This window comes from Arvicanthis niloticus, chromosome 4, assembly GCF_011762505.2.
Source record: "Arvicanthis niloticus isolate mArvNil1 chromosome 4, mArvNil1.pat.X, whole genome shotgun sequence".
NCBI classification, from domain to species: Eukaryota; Metazoa; Chordata; class Mammalia; order Rodentia; family Muridae; genus Arvicanthis; species Arvicanthis niloticus.
In genome coordinates, this window is record NC_047661.1 from 21,531,328 (window position 1) to 21,548,102 (window position 16,775).

The following is a 16,775-nucleotide window of genomic DNA, read 5'->3' on the forward strand; positions in this document are numbered from 1 at the left end:
GACTACATCTGGAATTAACCAAAACCCCAAAGTGGAGGGGTACATCTGTGTTGTGGTGAATAGGTAATCTGCTCTGAGCTCCCAGCAGGTGATCATGCTTCTAACCACCTGCCACAGTTCTCGGGATTTGCAAATGAAAGACACACGTGCAACCTTTATATTTTGATATGCCTTACTACCTCAATGACTGGGCTCTTCCAAACCTCCAGGAGGCTATCATACACTCCCCTACGGTGTTCCTGAGTTAACACTTTCTAAATTTATATTTTGTCTTTGCTGCCCTGTTTCCTTCTGGGAAGACCTCCCGTGGGGCTGATTTCCCTTTGCACCTACATTTTGGCCATTTCACCCTCTTGCTCCTTCATGGTGTGGTGAGTCCTACAGCCCTCTCATGGTGGAATTCCTTCTTCCTCTCCCCTGTGTTTTTTGCAAAGGAATCTTAAAAGTTCTGCCTCTGTCCCTCTGCCCAACCATTGACCACTGGCTCTTTATTGCTCAATCAAAAACCAATTGAGGACAGGGCCACTCAGAGTCTGGACACGTAGATTCCCATGTGATGTGGGGAGCTGAATTAAAACAAAGCATTAGAACCAATCCCCAACACATCTGTAAGACATTTTGCTTAATTCTAAGTGAAGGATCTTTACGGTAGAAAGAACCACCTCTGATCTAGGCCATGCCTTCTGCTGGAAGCCTATATGAGACACCCAGCCTCATGGACTGAACAACTACTAGATTCTTGGACCATCTGTTTGTGTGTAGCTGTTAGGGAGAATGAGGGAAAGAGGAGGTGATAAAAAGTATTTATTTAAAAGCGTGTCGAGTATAGGATGATAGGGTAAAAGGTAGATTATTAAATCTACTGGTTTCAAATATTTTAGTTTGGTGTGGATTATTGTATATACACAGAAATTTAAGATTATTTTGTACAACATAAGCTGTATATGCTTCAATTCTTTTAAAAAGGTATTGTACATCTGCAACTCATTTTAAAAATGCAATGTAATGTACTAGTCTTATGAAAACTACTATTGCAAACTGTTTAGGATAACTAAAAATGCAAGCTAGTTTTGTGAGTCACCTACAAATAATCTTACTTGTAATTTTATTAGGTACTAGTTTAGTTAATCGCAGAAATAAGTTTTATTTAGCCTTTTGTATATGTTTTCAAAGTTAAGTGGAAAGTAAATAGTTAAAAGTAAGCAATGTTTGTCTATTTAGATATGTTGAGATAGGATGGTTTTCTTCAAACACTTTATAGATCTACAGATTATGACATTTAAGCTGTTTTAATAATAATAAAAAGCTGTTTTTCTGACAGTGAGACACATCAGCTCCTGGTCACACCTACAGTCTACTTCGAAGTAGATGATGGGCATTGAAGAACCTCCACCTGGAGTTTGCTTCACATGGGGCAAAGATGGACACTGGGCAAAAAACTGCCCTTACCTCAACTGCTGACAGCATGCTGTCTAGACTGTGGACAAGCAGGACACTGGAAAGTCGACTGTCCAACTTGCGGAGACATGGTAGGCCAGTCCTTCAAAATTCCTGCTTCACAGAAGTCTGTCAGATATTCTGGGCCTATAGGCCAAAGATGGATGATGCCCCAACAACACAGAGGAACCTTGGGTAACTGTGCAGATTGGATTCCCCAATGACACAGAAGAACTCAGGGTCGACTGTCCAGGCAGCCGGCACTCTCCGTTATTTTTATAATTATGGAAGCTACTTGCTCTGCAGTTTCTGTTTACTTGAGTAATATTTATTCTTCTCAGGTCACTGATGCTTTGAAGACTAGAAAGTTAGAGTCTTACAGTTTTCCTTATTAAAGATTAAAGACACAAAACCTTCAGTTGGTTAGGTTCTAAGAAAATGTTTTAAGGTCTAAGTTGTTTTAAGGTGCTAAATGCAAGTTATGATAAGAAAGTGATTTCTGAACAAAATGTTGGACGCATCAGGATAGAGGACAGAGTGGAGTGCTTTTTCTAAGATTGCCAAATACATATGGACTGGAGATTGTAAATACAATTCTTACTTGATAGTTCTTATACTTGTTTTCGTTGTATATAGTTGATTAATGTTAGAGGAAAAAGCTATTTTTTTTTTTTTTTTTTGGATTAAAAGGGGGAACTGTAGTGAGAATTTTGGTTTCTTTTAAAAGCCAGTCATGTCTCCTGAATAGGTTTTTGTTTTAATCTCAGGTAGGGGTTAAGAGGCTGCTTTGCAACAGGTGATTGTGCTTTGCCTCATGCACTAGCAGGGGCATGATTTTTTTTCCAGCTGCAGATCGGTTATGTTTGTAATTCTGGGGACTCTGGAGAGGGGATAAATGCCAGAGCTCCAGTAGGGGTGACAGGAAGGGGAAGAAGAAGGTGGCTGCTGCCCCTGGTTGCTGTTGTTACAGTTTGTCAAGTGGTCATGAGCAAAGAGATGAGAAGAAGTTGGAGATAATCTGAGAATGAAGATTGGACTTGCCCCAAGGAACCCAATGACCCTAATCAACAGAAAATACTCTAAAGAGATTCATGCCTCCTCCCCCTGTAACCTTCGTTCTCTTCTTTCTCTCCTATTGTGTTGGGGAGCTAGAAGATTAGGGTGGAATAGTTTGGAAGAGAGGTAGAGATATAAGAACCGAAATAAAATAGGCCAAGAAAAAAAGTGCACCAACAGGCAGCCACTGTTGGACTAGGAGGACCACATCTGTAAGTCATTTTAATCTTGGTGTGTGTGTGCGTGTGTGTGTGTGTGTGCGTGCGTGCGTGCGAGAGAGAGAGAGAGAGAGAGAGAGAGAGAGAGAGAGAGAGAGCGAGAGAGCGAGAGAGAGCATTCATGCATGTGTGTGTTGTGTGTTGGGGGAGGAGGGAGACAAAGACAGAGAAAACATCATTCTGTAAGTTCTGTTACTCTAAAGAACCCTGACTAACACATCATCTGTATCCTATCAGGCTGCTGTCCCCTTTATAATAATGTACAGAGTAGACATAATTCCTGTCATTTGCTCACTTATGTCCCCTCATACACAGTCATTGTTGGAAACACTTAAACTAGGGTATAAACGTGGAAAGAAAGAATACATCATGAGTAACAGTGAAGTACTGCTAGGTCCTGGAAACTCAGGCTGCCTCTCATTTGCTGCTGTGACACAGGGCATCACCATTCACACCTTCTTTGAAATGCATCACATCCTTGAAGCTGAGCAACTGTTAAAGCCCAGCTCGCTTCTATTTCAAATTGATATAAACATGAAAACTGTCTGAGTGACCATCTGTGGCAGAATACAAAAATAATTGTGAGTTCAGACACTGAAAAATAATAGAAAATAGACAAAAAGCAAGCTACAATGATTAAAAATATACCAACACAACACTGTCTAAAATAAACCAGACTCAAAATCATCCATAGTGCAAAGATCCCATCCTAACTCATCTACTGCAAGGCTTAGAGCAACAGCCAAAAAAAAAAAAAAAGTATGAAAGTTAATGTCAGACAGGAGTCGACCTTCACTGCACCTCTGTATTTTTGACAACCAAGTCAGAAATTCTTAGATTAACATTTTAAGTAGCTATATGTGTTCAAATGGCATTGACAATCTGAAGCTCATATTCCCTGCCACACATTGCCCATTAACTCTAACATTAAAAAGAAATATGAAGAGAAACATTCTAGGTAGGCAGTCAAGTGGAATATCCTTCCAGTATAAACTGTCTTATAAGAGAGCTTAACAAGTCTGTAGGGGCACATTTTCCCCACAAGTTGGGAGGAGCTAAGGTGGGAGGAGTAAGGAGAGGAAGAGAAGGAATAAGGAGAGAGAGAGGAGAAGGAAGAAGAGGAGCGAGGGAGCAGAGAGGTAGGAGGATCGAGAACCACGCTTGGATCGAGAGCAGTCCTGGGTAACAACTTACATCTAGGTTAGTTAACTGGGAAACACCTCCAATTGTGTGGGCATCTTGTTATTGAGCATTACCAAACATATAAAGCCTTTGGATAATCTAAGCATTAGAGTCTCATTTCTACCGGGCCTGAGTGGATGGCGGGATGGTCTGGGCTCAGCCCAACCTTGTGGAGACAGCATGGAAGATTGGCAGAGCCATCTCCCATGCTGGCATCTTGTGGGTGGCAGGGTCAGTGTCTCTGGCCGCCTGAGCTAGCGGTCTGAGCCAACAGCCTGAGCTGAGCAGCGGCAATCATGGCCACAGGCCTTATCTACTCAGGAAGGTGGCAGCTGATTAAGAACAAGCCAGACTGAGCCGCTGATTTTAAATAATTACTTCAACACAAGTCTCTACAGCTAAAATAGAGAAGGCTATCAGAACCTTGTTAGGAAGAAGGGACTGGAATCAGAATGCCACCTTTGATGGCTGAGAGCTTCCATGTCCCCCACAGCACTGGCAGTACTTGGTACCATCCAGTATCATAGCAACTTTAATGAGGCAAAACTGATGTATAATCAACTGCAGTTGGTGTTTACAGATTGATCACCAGAGGGGCAGTGTAAGTGTTTGTCTCTGGAGGATTCTCCTGACACTGTCTTGACTCTCCATCTCCACTTCATTCACTGCTGCTCTGCTCTTCATTGTTTCTCAGGATGACTTAGATTTTTAGCATTCTCCATAACTGCTTAAGTTGGAAGAAGAGACCTTTGCTCTGAAGCCCTTCTTTTCTGTGGTACAGGCATCTCTAGCTTCACATTCCCTCCAGGTACTGAGCTAGATACTCTTCGATTGTATCTACTGTGCTCTCATTAATAAAGTGTCCTAGGCTCCAAATGCTTGCGGATTTCCCAGAGTTCTGTGTTCCATTATTTAGCTCTACTCTAATGTGACTTGATGTTTTTTTTTTTTTTTTTTTTTTTAAATTTATTGAGACTTGCATCATGGCCCAATGTACAATCTGTCTTGATGAATGTTCCATGTTTATCTAAGAATAATGCCTTTTAAAACTGTTGTTCTATAGATGTTCTTAGACCAAGTTGAGTGATAGCACAGTGTGCATCTTCTGTGTAATCTGGCAAATCTCTTTGTTCTACCAAATATTGAAGGTGGGGGTAATCATTCCTTTGTGTTTCCTACTGCATGTCACAGTGCATTGCCTTGTGCATCTTGAAGTTCTTGTACTGGGGACACCAACATTTAGCACTGGGACAACCTTTTATTGGCACCTTTTTCCCTTAACAAGAGAGAGAGAGAGAGAGAGAGAGAGAGAGAGAGAGAGAGAGAGAGAAACAAAGAAACTGAGATAAAAAAAGGAAGAAACAAAGGAAGGAAGAAAGGAAGGGAGGGAGGAAGGAAAGAAGAAGGAAGGGAGGAAGAAGGAAGGAAGGAAGGACAACTCTATCTCTGTGGCAGGAATTTTCCTCTGAAATCTGCTTGCAGATGGTAAAAAGACTCTGCAATTTCCATTGTCATACTCCTTTGGTCTTGTTTCATCCAGTTACTTTTAACCAATTTGTGGCACTGTTTACAGTGCATTTAAGAGACACGAAAATGAGTTTTTGTTTTCTGCCCAACACTCTCTTATCCAAGATGTTTGCAGCATTTACATTTAAAATAGTTATCAACATTTGTGGATTTATATTGACCATTTTTTTCAATTTGTTTTCGAGTATGTGTATATGTGTGGATCTCTGTGTGTGTTTGAACAGGTAAGTGTGGTGCCCGTGGAGGGCAAAAGAGGACTTCGGCTCCCTAGCACTGGAGTTTCAGGTGACTGTAACCACTCAGCATGGATGCTAAGAACACAACTCAGATCTGCTAGAAGATGAGTAAGCCACTGAGACATCTCCAGAGCACCTATACTCATATCTTTCCATTTGTTTTCTTTGTCTAATCTGTTCCATGATCTCTATTCTTTTTGAATAAATGGAGTATTTCCTTGACAGCACCTTATGTCCTTTGGTAACAACATACTTTCTTCTTTCTGCTCAGATGTTTTTCCGCTTATCATATACACTACTTCCACACATTTGATACACCCTTGGTATAACATTATTTTCCCTTCAATAATCAGCTACCTTTTAAAGAAATTTACACGGAAATAAAATATTTTTCTGTCTTAGTTTCATGTCCCATTGCTTTGATAAAATAGGTCCACAACTCAGGAGAGAGCTTGTGGTTCCAGGTGACAGACCTTCACTGAGGGGACATCACAGCAGCAGGATCAGGAACAAAGGAATGCATATATGCAGGCTTGCTCGGTGTTCAGTTTCTCTACTGCCTGGGGAATAGTGCCATATGGCTGGTCTTCTCACTTCCATTAATGGTACACAAAATAATTCTCCAGAACAGAACAGCCTAGATAATCCCTCATTGCTACTTTCTCCCCGGGGGTTTCTAGATTGTGTCTCTTAACAAAACCCACCTTCACAGGTATTTATTTTAGTTCTTATTCCTGGTGTCTTTACTTATCTTGTAGAGTCAGAGATGAATGCTTTTGTACTGCAAGTTTTCTACCACTAAATTCTTTCTGGTTCTGTATGTCTAAGAAACTCTTTTTACTCTGGTCTTTTGGAAGTATTTTTCATTACTATCTAGCCTGATATTGCTAAATCTAAGTTGTAGTATTTTCTTTTTCTTTTACTAAAGATCCATCTTCAGTCTCCTCCACTTCTCTATTTCTGGGAGAACTCTCTTGTCATCATATCTGCTGCATAGCAAGCCTCTGTCATATCATTCTCTGCATATGTGTCTTTGTCTTGCTGCTTTTTAAAGCTTTTATCACTGGCGTTACACATTGGTTCTGACATGCCCTGGTGCAGTTTTCTGTTTCTCGTGCTAAGTACCATGATGCCTCACAGCCTGGAAGATATTGACCTCCCTCTGAGGTCATCATGTAGCATGAGTAAGAAGGATCACCATACAGCTCCTCTCCGACCTCCTGTATCTCAGAAATCACTGTCCTTTGCTTCCAGGTTTCTTGATAATCATTTGCTCATGTGCCTTGTATAAATTTTCAGTTGTTTCAAGAACGATAAGCCCAGTCCCTGCTTCTCTGGGCCTGGAAGACATCCTATCTTTATCCTTCATAGTAGCCTCCTAAGTACCGGGGTTAGTTACACCTATGTCTTCAGTACATTTTGTGATCTAACTCTAAATGTAGCATCAGTTATCTTACACAGTTAATAAAATTTTCCTATACCATTTGTTTAATGCACTGGTTCTTTCCCTTCATTTATTTTTAGGATACATTTTTACATATTAATTTATTGCCTATATGTGGATCTACAGGTTATTCCCCCCCTCCTTTTTGGTCTACTGGTCAATCTGTAAAGCCAATATTGGCATGTTTTTAATATACTATCCTTGAGTTTCTCTACCTCAATAGCTACTCAATATTATGAACTGTAAATGAATTCAGGAAGCTATGCATAGTGGCATGTAAATGCTATCTTAGTTACTTTTGTATTGCTGTGATGAGATGCCATCACCAAGGAAACATATGGAAGAAACAGTTTATAGGGGCTTACAGTTTCAGAGGGTGAGAGTCCATGACCATCATGGCAGCAGGCAGGCAGGTCCTAGTCAAGTTGCTGGAGCAGTAGTTGACAGCGCACATTTTGAGACACAACCATGAAGCAGAGACAACTAAATAAGAATAGCATAAACTTTTGAAACCTCAGAGCTCGCCTCCAGTGACAACTTCCTTCAACAAGGCCACACCTCAGAATCTTTTCCAAACACGTCCACCAACTGTAGACTAAATATTCAAACATATGAGCCTATGGGAGTGATTCTCATTGAAACCACCAAACTTATAATCCCAGTATTCAAGAAACTGAGTCAGAAGGGTCACAAGATTAAGGCCAACTCAGGATACATAGTAAGACTTATCTTAAAAGACTAAAAAACAAATTTAATTTTGATCAGAGAGAAGAAACATCTTTGCACTATTAAAGTGTCTTTCTAGAGAACTTGTATCCCTCTCTATGTTCTGATCACACAGTATGTCCTTTGTTAGTGTGTGTCTTAGTTAGGGTTTTATTGCTATGAACAGACACCATGATCAAGGCAACTCTTATAAGGACAACATTTAATTGGGGCTGGATTACAGGTTCAGAGGTTCAGTCCATTATCATCAAGGCCAGAGCATGGCAGCATCCAGGCAGACATGGTGCAGGAGGAGCTGAGAGTTCTACCTTTTTGTCTGAAGGCTACTAGGAGAAGACTGGTTCTCATGTGACTCAGAGAAGGGTCTCAAAGCCCACCCCCACAGTGACTCACCTCTTCCAACAAGGCCACACCTACTCCAACAAGGCCACATTTCCTAATAGTGTCATTCTCTGGGCCAAGCATATTCAAATCACCACAGTGTGCTAACATTTTACCCAGAGTTCTAGGAAGATGTGCTTTAAAATTTTTCTAGATATTTCAAATATGTATGGCTTGTTAATGAAAACTATAGGTTTCTTACTTTTGCCATATTTTGATTTAATTGTTGGTAGTAGAGAAAATCTCTATTGGCTTTGTGTTTGTGTTGTAGCCTTTGTTTTTTAATTCTGAAATAAATCTAGATTGGTAGGAAGTGGTTTCCTGTCCTACAAAGCCCTTCTCCACCTCACTCAACATCTTGTGCAACTGTAAACAACAACGAAGCTAGCCCATTTGTGGTCTATCACTGTCTCTGCATGTGGCCTTCCTCGCCATTGTGGAGAAACATCTCCTCTAACTTGTGCTTTCTCATCTCTCCCTTGGATGATAATGTTGAACAAACTTTCTCTTCTTCAGGCATCTGTAATTCCTTTTTTGGTGAAATCACAGTTTTATCCATTTTAATTAGATTTTTGTTGTTGTTCTTGTAATGTGGAATTTTGAGAGTATAAGGCATCCTAAGCATAAGACATTTGCCGGATAACAGACCTGGCACTACATCCTCCCAATCCGAAAATTGTCTTTTTAGCCTTTTATTGGGGTTATTCACAGAACTTTAATGTTGCTAAATATGGAATCAATTCTTCTTTCTATGAGCTCACTCTTGGTGTCATATCTAGAATCTCTTTGCCTGTGCCATAGTCTGGATTTTGCATGTCTCCCTGAGTCTCCGTGTTGAAGGCTTAGTCCTGAGCGTGGGGAGACTGGGAATGAATTAATTCTATTCTGTTTTTTAGTGATGGAAAACTGGCTACTATACCGTCTCCCAAGTCCACAGGACTTCCCCAGCAGCAGCGTTCTCTAGGTTTCGTTTTGTACTATGATACATTATGGGTTCTGTATGTTTTTTATGGTGTGTGAGACTGAGGTGAAAGTGTTCATAGCTCTGTTTGTATAATTCTGTTTCCCACTGACTTTTTAAAATTCACCTTATGCCTGATTACTTACTGCAATCCTGTCATTAGCTTTTGTGAACCCCAGTGCTTCTTCTACAGCGCATTATCATCTCAAAATAGGACTTCATTCCCACCAATATTTATTATATTACAATCTGGGTTTCTTCCCTTAGAGCGCTAGCCAGGACCTATTGTTCTGTACTGAATTGTGACAATGAGAACACGGAAAGTTGTCTTGTCCCTATGTTGAAAGAACCTCACCCAAGGTTCTTTAATTAAGTATATTTTTTTTTTTGTAGTTTTAATACCTATCACTAATGAGGTTTACTTTTATTTATAATTCATTAGTATTTTTTAAAAATACTTTATACTCTATTAAGTGTACTTCTAGGTGAGGTGTGATGATTATTACCTTCCTTGTTAACATGTTAACGCGGCAAGTTGTGCTGATAGCTTTTCTGATGGGGAACGGTCTTGATCAGTGAAATGAAGCCTGCTTGCCCCTAATGTTCTCTGTTTCACATTCTTGAATTATGCTAATGATATTTTATTTAGAAACTTTACTTGTATCATCATAACTGAAGTAAGTATAACATTTTCTTGCATTCCTCATGATTTGGAAATGGGGATTTCATTAGCTTTATCCCTTAGCTTAATAATTTAAATGACAAAGGAATTGTTTTTGCTTTTAAAAATTATTAAAAACAATCTAAGCTTGAGGCATTTTGATGATAACCTCAATTTATTGCTTACTTGTTGGTCATCTTTCTTCCTCTTCCCTCCCTTCTTTCTCTGTGCTTTGGTGATGCTGTTTTCTGCATAGCCCTTCAAGAACACAAATCTTTAATTCTACATGAGAGACTCAGAGAAGAGCCAGGCTTCTGGGTCTCCAATTACAGCAAAACTAAACCATGACCTAGTTAATTCCATGAAGACACTGGAGTAATCACCTCAGGCCTCCTGGGGGACCACCCAATGGTTGTAATTGGCTCAGACATTTCTAAAGACTTGCAGGATCCTGCTGGGCCCCAGCTGTGGCAACTACAGCTCATTAAGAGGGATCACAATATCTGCTTTTATATTGTTGCTCTTCATGTACCTATAATATAGTATATTAGCTTTCTATAAATAGCACAGGTAACAAACTAAAGATTAAGGTGCTATTTAGGAAGTTTAGTCTGTGGTCATTTGGCTCCATTCCACTTAAGCTTATGGTGAGAAGTACATCAGGACAGAAAATATGTGTCAGAACAGAGCCTATCATGTCACAGCCCTTTAAGGGTAAGCTCAGAGTGACAGAAAGCCTGTGAGTGTCCTCCACCTTCTGAAGCTCCCACTACTTCCCAATGGCATTTTGCTAGAAACCAAGGCATTAACATGAGTCTTCTGAAAACACTTCCATCTCAGCCTACTGTGTGTAGTATATTTTATACTTATCTGTCCACTTAGAACTAGTTCTCTTCTTCCCCATGTTCTCCAACTATCTTGTTCTAGCTAAGAATATTACCTTCTCCTGGTTTAGCTTTCTTTTCTTATATCTTAGTTTATTTAGTGTCTGTTTGTGGTGTTAGGAAGTGAACTCTGGACCTTTTACATGCTAGGTAAGGGCTCTACTGTCCACTGTTCTAGTTGGTGTTGTGAACCAGGGAATGAGGCACCTAAAAATCAAGCAGACTAAAGTCCTGTGCAATAGCTGGCTTTATTCAGAGCATCAGACAATTTATACTCTGAGGGTTAATATGAGTCACCGGTGTACATTATACAATCACAAGGACAAGCTGCATGTGGCAAAAATATGTTTTTTCTATAGAGGTATATGAATAACAACAGCTGATGTAAACTCACGCCTATCCACTATACCTGGAAGGGCACAAAAACACATCCTAAGAACAATGTTGTGTTTTTTAAGAAACTGAGGGTACAGTTTCTTGTCTTGCTTCCCTGGAGTCTTCTCACAAGCACTCAGAATTCCCCTTGCACAACTCCATTCTTGGACTGTGTTCTGACATTCTGTCACTGGGCTACATCCTCACCCATCTCCTGGCTCACTTTTCATAGATTGTTTATTGCTAAAAATCAGTAATATTCCTCCAGATTCTGAAATATTTCTCAGCTTTCAGTTTTACCTTTGTGGTAGCTACATGATCAAGGAGAGAAGATATCAAATGCATCCGTGACTGCTTCAGATTTGTATTCCTGACACTGCCTGGCCCCAGCCCCACTCAACTAAGTACAGAATTAAGTATAAGAAATTGTTTAATTTAAAAAAAAAAATCTTTCTGGAAGAAGCATTGAGTCCCGGTGTCTGCCTATATGGTGGCTTATTTTTTGCCTCATTAAGGTATTTTCTACTAGGTTCCTCACTAATATAAAGTTACACACAGTGCTTGTAATCTGTGAGTATTCTCATTAATTTGGTTTCACTGTAAAAGAAATACAATTTAAATAATACTGTTTTTTAAAGTGAGAAGTGAATTTCAGTTAGACATCTAATACATGGTGAATTCTTTTGACTGTATGTTAGCTTATTCATGGAAGCATCTATAAAGAGCCCTGTAGAGAAAGATACCGAGTCCTGGTCCTCTTTTTTCTGCCCCTTTCCCTTCTATATGGTGTTTTCGTGAACAGGTATTAAAAAAGAAACTAATCCAAGTTAAATGTTATTCTTTTATTCAAATCTTTAAATATTAGTTATTCTTAACAAATATTCCATAAAGTATTCAAGCTTGCTGATAATCATTAACTCACAGTCATAAATACTTGTGCACCTCATTAGACACCAGAAATGCAGAGGATTTTGAGTCACCACTTCTATCTCCAAGGAGTTCAAGGCTAATTAAAAAGAAAGGCTCCAGAATAAATAAATAAAATTGATACTGTGCTAAGTCCAAGATGAGATGAAGTAACAGAACCTGAAAAATGTCATTTCTTTACAGAAACTATGCATGCAAGCTTCCATGGGCTGGGGAATTGTATTTACTAACTGGCCAAAAAATGTACAGAATAGGTTCCTATCACTAAAGGCAGGAGACAAGAATATGCTGCTGAGATGGTTCGAATCACAATCATGTTCTGCCTTGATCATCACTGCCAGACTATACCATGCAATCCTACTTCCTGGAGTCCCCAAGAACTAAGTGGTGTGAGTTAAATGTTTGCATTTCCCCAAAGTTTATATTTTGGAATAATAATAACACCAGTGTGATGATACTAGGAGGCAGTGATCAGGGCATGAGAGCTGGCTTTTGTCAACAGCATACATACCGTTAGGGAAGAGATGCAGCCACCCCGCCCCATGGAAGGATCCAGGAGAAAGCAAGCAGGGCTGAGGGTATAACTCAGTGATTGCAGTTTGGATTTGCTCCTGAGCCCTAGAAGAGGAGAGAAGAAAGATGACCATCTGTAGGCTGAGCAACACTCCCCTCACCAGACAGTGGATCTGCCCATACCTTGGACTTGGACCTGGATGCCTCCAGAACTTTGAAAAATAAATTTGTGTTGTTACGCTGAATCGGGATAGAAAGAGAGGAAAAAGTAAAGAAACATGGCAAGGAAAAGGAGCCCTTCCTCCTTCACACCGAAGTCTTGGTAGCTGAGAGTCATAGTCAACAATAGATGCGATGAAGGTTGCCTACATTGAGACAATATTTCTCTTATAAGAAGAGATTTCAAATAATAATAATTTTAGGATAGCAATGGGCTACGTGTAAGTCCTAAGTTTATATGACTGCACTAGTTACTTCTCTGTTGCTGCGATTAGAGAGAGTGACCAAGTTAACATACAGAAGAAAGAGGTTATTTTGTCTCACAGTCCTGAAGGGTTACAGTCCGTGATGGCAAAGTGGAGGCAGCAGTTAGCAGACATGGGGGCAGGAGCAGGAAGCTGTGAGCTCAGATCTTGAACTGCAAACACTAAGCAGAGAGATCACACTGCAAGTAGGCCAGGCATCTTACTCTAAAAGCTCACTCCCAGTGACATACTTCCTCCAGCAAGGCCATACCACCTAAACCACCTCAAAGAGCACCAACAAACCTGGGTCATGTGTTTAAATGTCAGAGACTATGTATGGGGTACATTTCTCATTCAAACAACTACAGAGGCCATTCTATGTGTGGCCTTTCATTTTTCCTAACTATAAGCCTGAAACTTTTTGAAAAATCTTGCAAGCAAGATTATGCATAGCATAAAACTTGTTTTAACTCCCTATGCAACCCTGGGACTATGATTTTGTCTAACCAGCCTATAATCCTATCCATGCTACTTTGGGATCCATTCTGTGACTTCTTTACTGAAAAAGAAAATGAAAAAAAAAATGGGAGGGCTTGTTTCTCAGAAAGCTTTTGGACAATGTAACCTCAGATACCACTGAAGTAGTATATTTGTGTTGCTAAGATACTCAAGTGTGATTAGCTGGAAAAGGCCACACCCAAACGTGGGCACATACCGTCCTTTCCTCAAGCATCTCCTTGTCTGTTAGCACATATCTAAAGCAACATTAGATCTCCTTTTGGATTTATGAGATGGCTCAGCAGGTAAAGGTACTTACTGCCAAGCCAGGTAATCTGAGTTTAATCCCTGGGACCCTCATGATAAGAATGAGGGAACTGACTCCTTCAAACTGTCCTCTGACCTCCACACAGGTAATGCGGTGTGTGTGCATACACACACACACACACACATTGAGGGGGGAGAGAGGGAAGGAGAGAAAGGTGGGTAAATAAATAAATATAAATAAATAATTGAAAACATTAAGTCTCTTGGGAGACTGGAGAGATGGCTCAGTGGCTAACAGTACTTGTTGCTCTTGGAGACACCCAGGTTTGATTTCCAACACCTACATCATGATTCACAACCATCACTAACCTCAGTGCTTGGAGATTAAACAGGCATGCACATGGTATGCATACATGTGCACAAGCAAAATATTCATATGCATAAAATAAAATAAAATAAATCTTTAAAAACAAACAAAGTATCTCCTTGGGCCAGGCATTGTGATGCATGCCTTTAATCCCAGCTGTTGGGAACTCTGTGAGTTCCAGGCCAGCCAGGGTTACGTAGAGAGACACATAAACTCCAGCTCAGGCCAGCCTGGGCTATGAAGAGAGACAAACTCCAACTCTGCTTCATGCTGGGTCGTCGTTGTGAAACTTCTTTAGTCAGTACAGAAAGCAAGTCCTGGGCTGATGTGTGTGAGGGGCGACAATATTTACGCTTAGAATGAGAAAACCCTAATTTGTATTCAGGGACAGGAAGTGGACGACTACAGAGTCAGGTTCTAGTTGGCTCACGTTGTACCTCTCCAAGACATCTTTGAAGAATGAGTTACCATCAGTTGTGGGTATTAGTTTTCTGGGGGGGGGGGGGGGGGGGGGGGTGCCAGTAAATAGGAATAAATTAAAATGTGGTCAGATGCAGGCATAATTATACAGAGACAGGTTTAATGTGAGGAATAACCATACATGATGTGAATCATGTAGGGTAGACAGACCTGTGAACTTTAGAGTTTAATGTTTTCAAATTTGAGTATAAATTTTACAGGACACCCCCCCCCCCCAAAGATTTCTGCTTTGCAGTCCTAAGAATCCTTTTTTTTTTTTCCCTTTGTTTGTTTTTTGTTTTGTTAAATGTGACTGAGCCACCTGGTTTTGTCAGGATGAAAATGGAGAGCTAGCTGGCTAATTCCCACCAGGGTTTCTTTTTATCTGCAGCCGACATGAATGTTTACTTTCTGGGACTGAGAAATACTCCTGGCTGCATTCACTTTGTCTATACTGCCATAGCAGCATAGTTTAGCCTGTGGATAAGGTACAATATGGGACCACTTGAAGAACATGAGTTTGGGCCAAGGAGCTTTTCCAACCACGGGGCCCCATCGACTTTCTTATTGGGCCATGAACGGTCTGGGCATGTCGCCTGGGCTTCTGACTTTAAGTCCCTCCACCATAGCCACTGTCTTGATGTGACATAGAGCCCGGAATAACCAGGGCAGGTAAAGGCTGCATCTACAGCCTCTTGGCTGATACCAGGAGGGCTCCCGAGTTCCCATTCTAACTGCTTTGGATAACCTCGTAAGAGGGTATTGCCTCTCTTTGTCAGGAAGACATATACTTGAGTGCCCTAGATCAGGTAGACTTTATCATCCCCGGAAGGACCCTGAGGCCAGTGATGAGCAATGGGCCAGCTAGCCATCATGGCTGCCGTCCAGATACCAGTGATGGGAGCCTTCCTTACAGCTGGAAACACCAGCCCCCACTCTATCGGTGCTCATCTACAAGACACAGGCTAACAAGGTGCTTTACACAACTTTACTGATTTAATGTTAATTAAATGTTAACCACCTCTAAAAAACGACCTCCACAGTAACATTTAGACTGGTATTTGCTTAATCAGAGGCACCATGGCCTAGCCAACTTGACACATACAGTTAATCATCACAGTAACTAACATGCTTGTCTTTAGAGGCCCTGTCCACTTATCTGAGACACTGGTAAGCTTCATAGCATTATAAAACTGTCTCTGATTGATTTTCATTATAAAAGGAAAAAAATTGTTCTTGTCTAAATGCAGGTCTGATATTCATCCAGCACTTAACTGCCCATCCTATCAGTCTGGATGGTTTCTTGCTCCTGCCGGTCTCAGACACTTGACGCTGTCCTATCAGATACTTGCGCAATGTGCTAACATTTGAATTTCCCTTTTTAAAGTGTTTCATTTTCATCCATTAAAGTGTGAAGTTTAAGGTCGTTCTTTGTTCATGTCTTTGCTGTGACTCTGAGGGGTTGCTGATATGCATATAATGGCAGGACTTGAATTAATCTTCCTACCATATAAATAAAAAGGGCATTTATATTTTTCTTATTTTTTTTTTCAGAGTTGTGATTTTTGTATGAGAATTGCTTTTTAACTAGAACACATTTACATTCAGGAGAAAAAACAATATTTGCATTTGGGGTAGCCGCATTCCAGACAGAAAAAGCAGATAGTGAGACCGTAAAAGGAGTCTCAAAGTCTTCAAGGCAGCAGCTTGGGAGGGAAGTCTGCCAGCATTCTCGGATCATACAGCAGTCACCAGGAGGCACCGCCATCTCCATACTCAGCTAGATTCTGGGGGCTTCTAGAACTGGCTAGCATTTCCAAACAAAGTAAGAGAACCCTCAAATTGTTGCCGTTATAAGATGAATAGAGTGGACCCAGTGGCCACAGCTGGCTCAGAATCAGACCAATGTCTCAGGGGCATCACCAGAGATGCTTCCTCCTGCAGTAAGTGGGAACTAACACAGACCCACAGTTAGAAAGTGAGAGACCTTAGAACACTCCGCCCGACCTGGGATGTCTCCATCGGACCCTTCCCCTCACAGCACAGGGAGCTATGTGGAAAAGGAAGAAGAAGAATTGTAAGAGCCAGAGGGGATGGAGGACGCTGAGGAAATATGTCCTTCTAGACAGAGCAGGGTAGGTATCTGAACTCAGAGACTGAGTATGCTCAGGACCCACACAAGTCTACAGCAC

General features: G+C 40.8%; 1 long non-coding RNA gene across 1 annotated transcript; it reads left to right on the forward strand.

Moving 5' to 3' along the window:
- The first annotated feature begins 3,820 nt into the window (after positions 1–3,820).
- On the forward strand, positions 3,821–11,826 carry LOC143441967 (uncharacterized). The gene is made up of 2 exons (XR_013109775.1): positions 3,821–4,701; positions 5,645–11,826. It is a non-coding gene; the product is annotated as an uncharacterized LOC143441967 (long non-coding RNA).
- Positions 11,827–16,775: the final 4,949 nt, after the last annotated feature.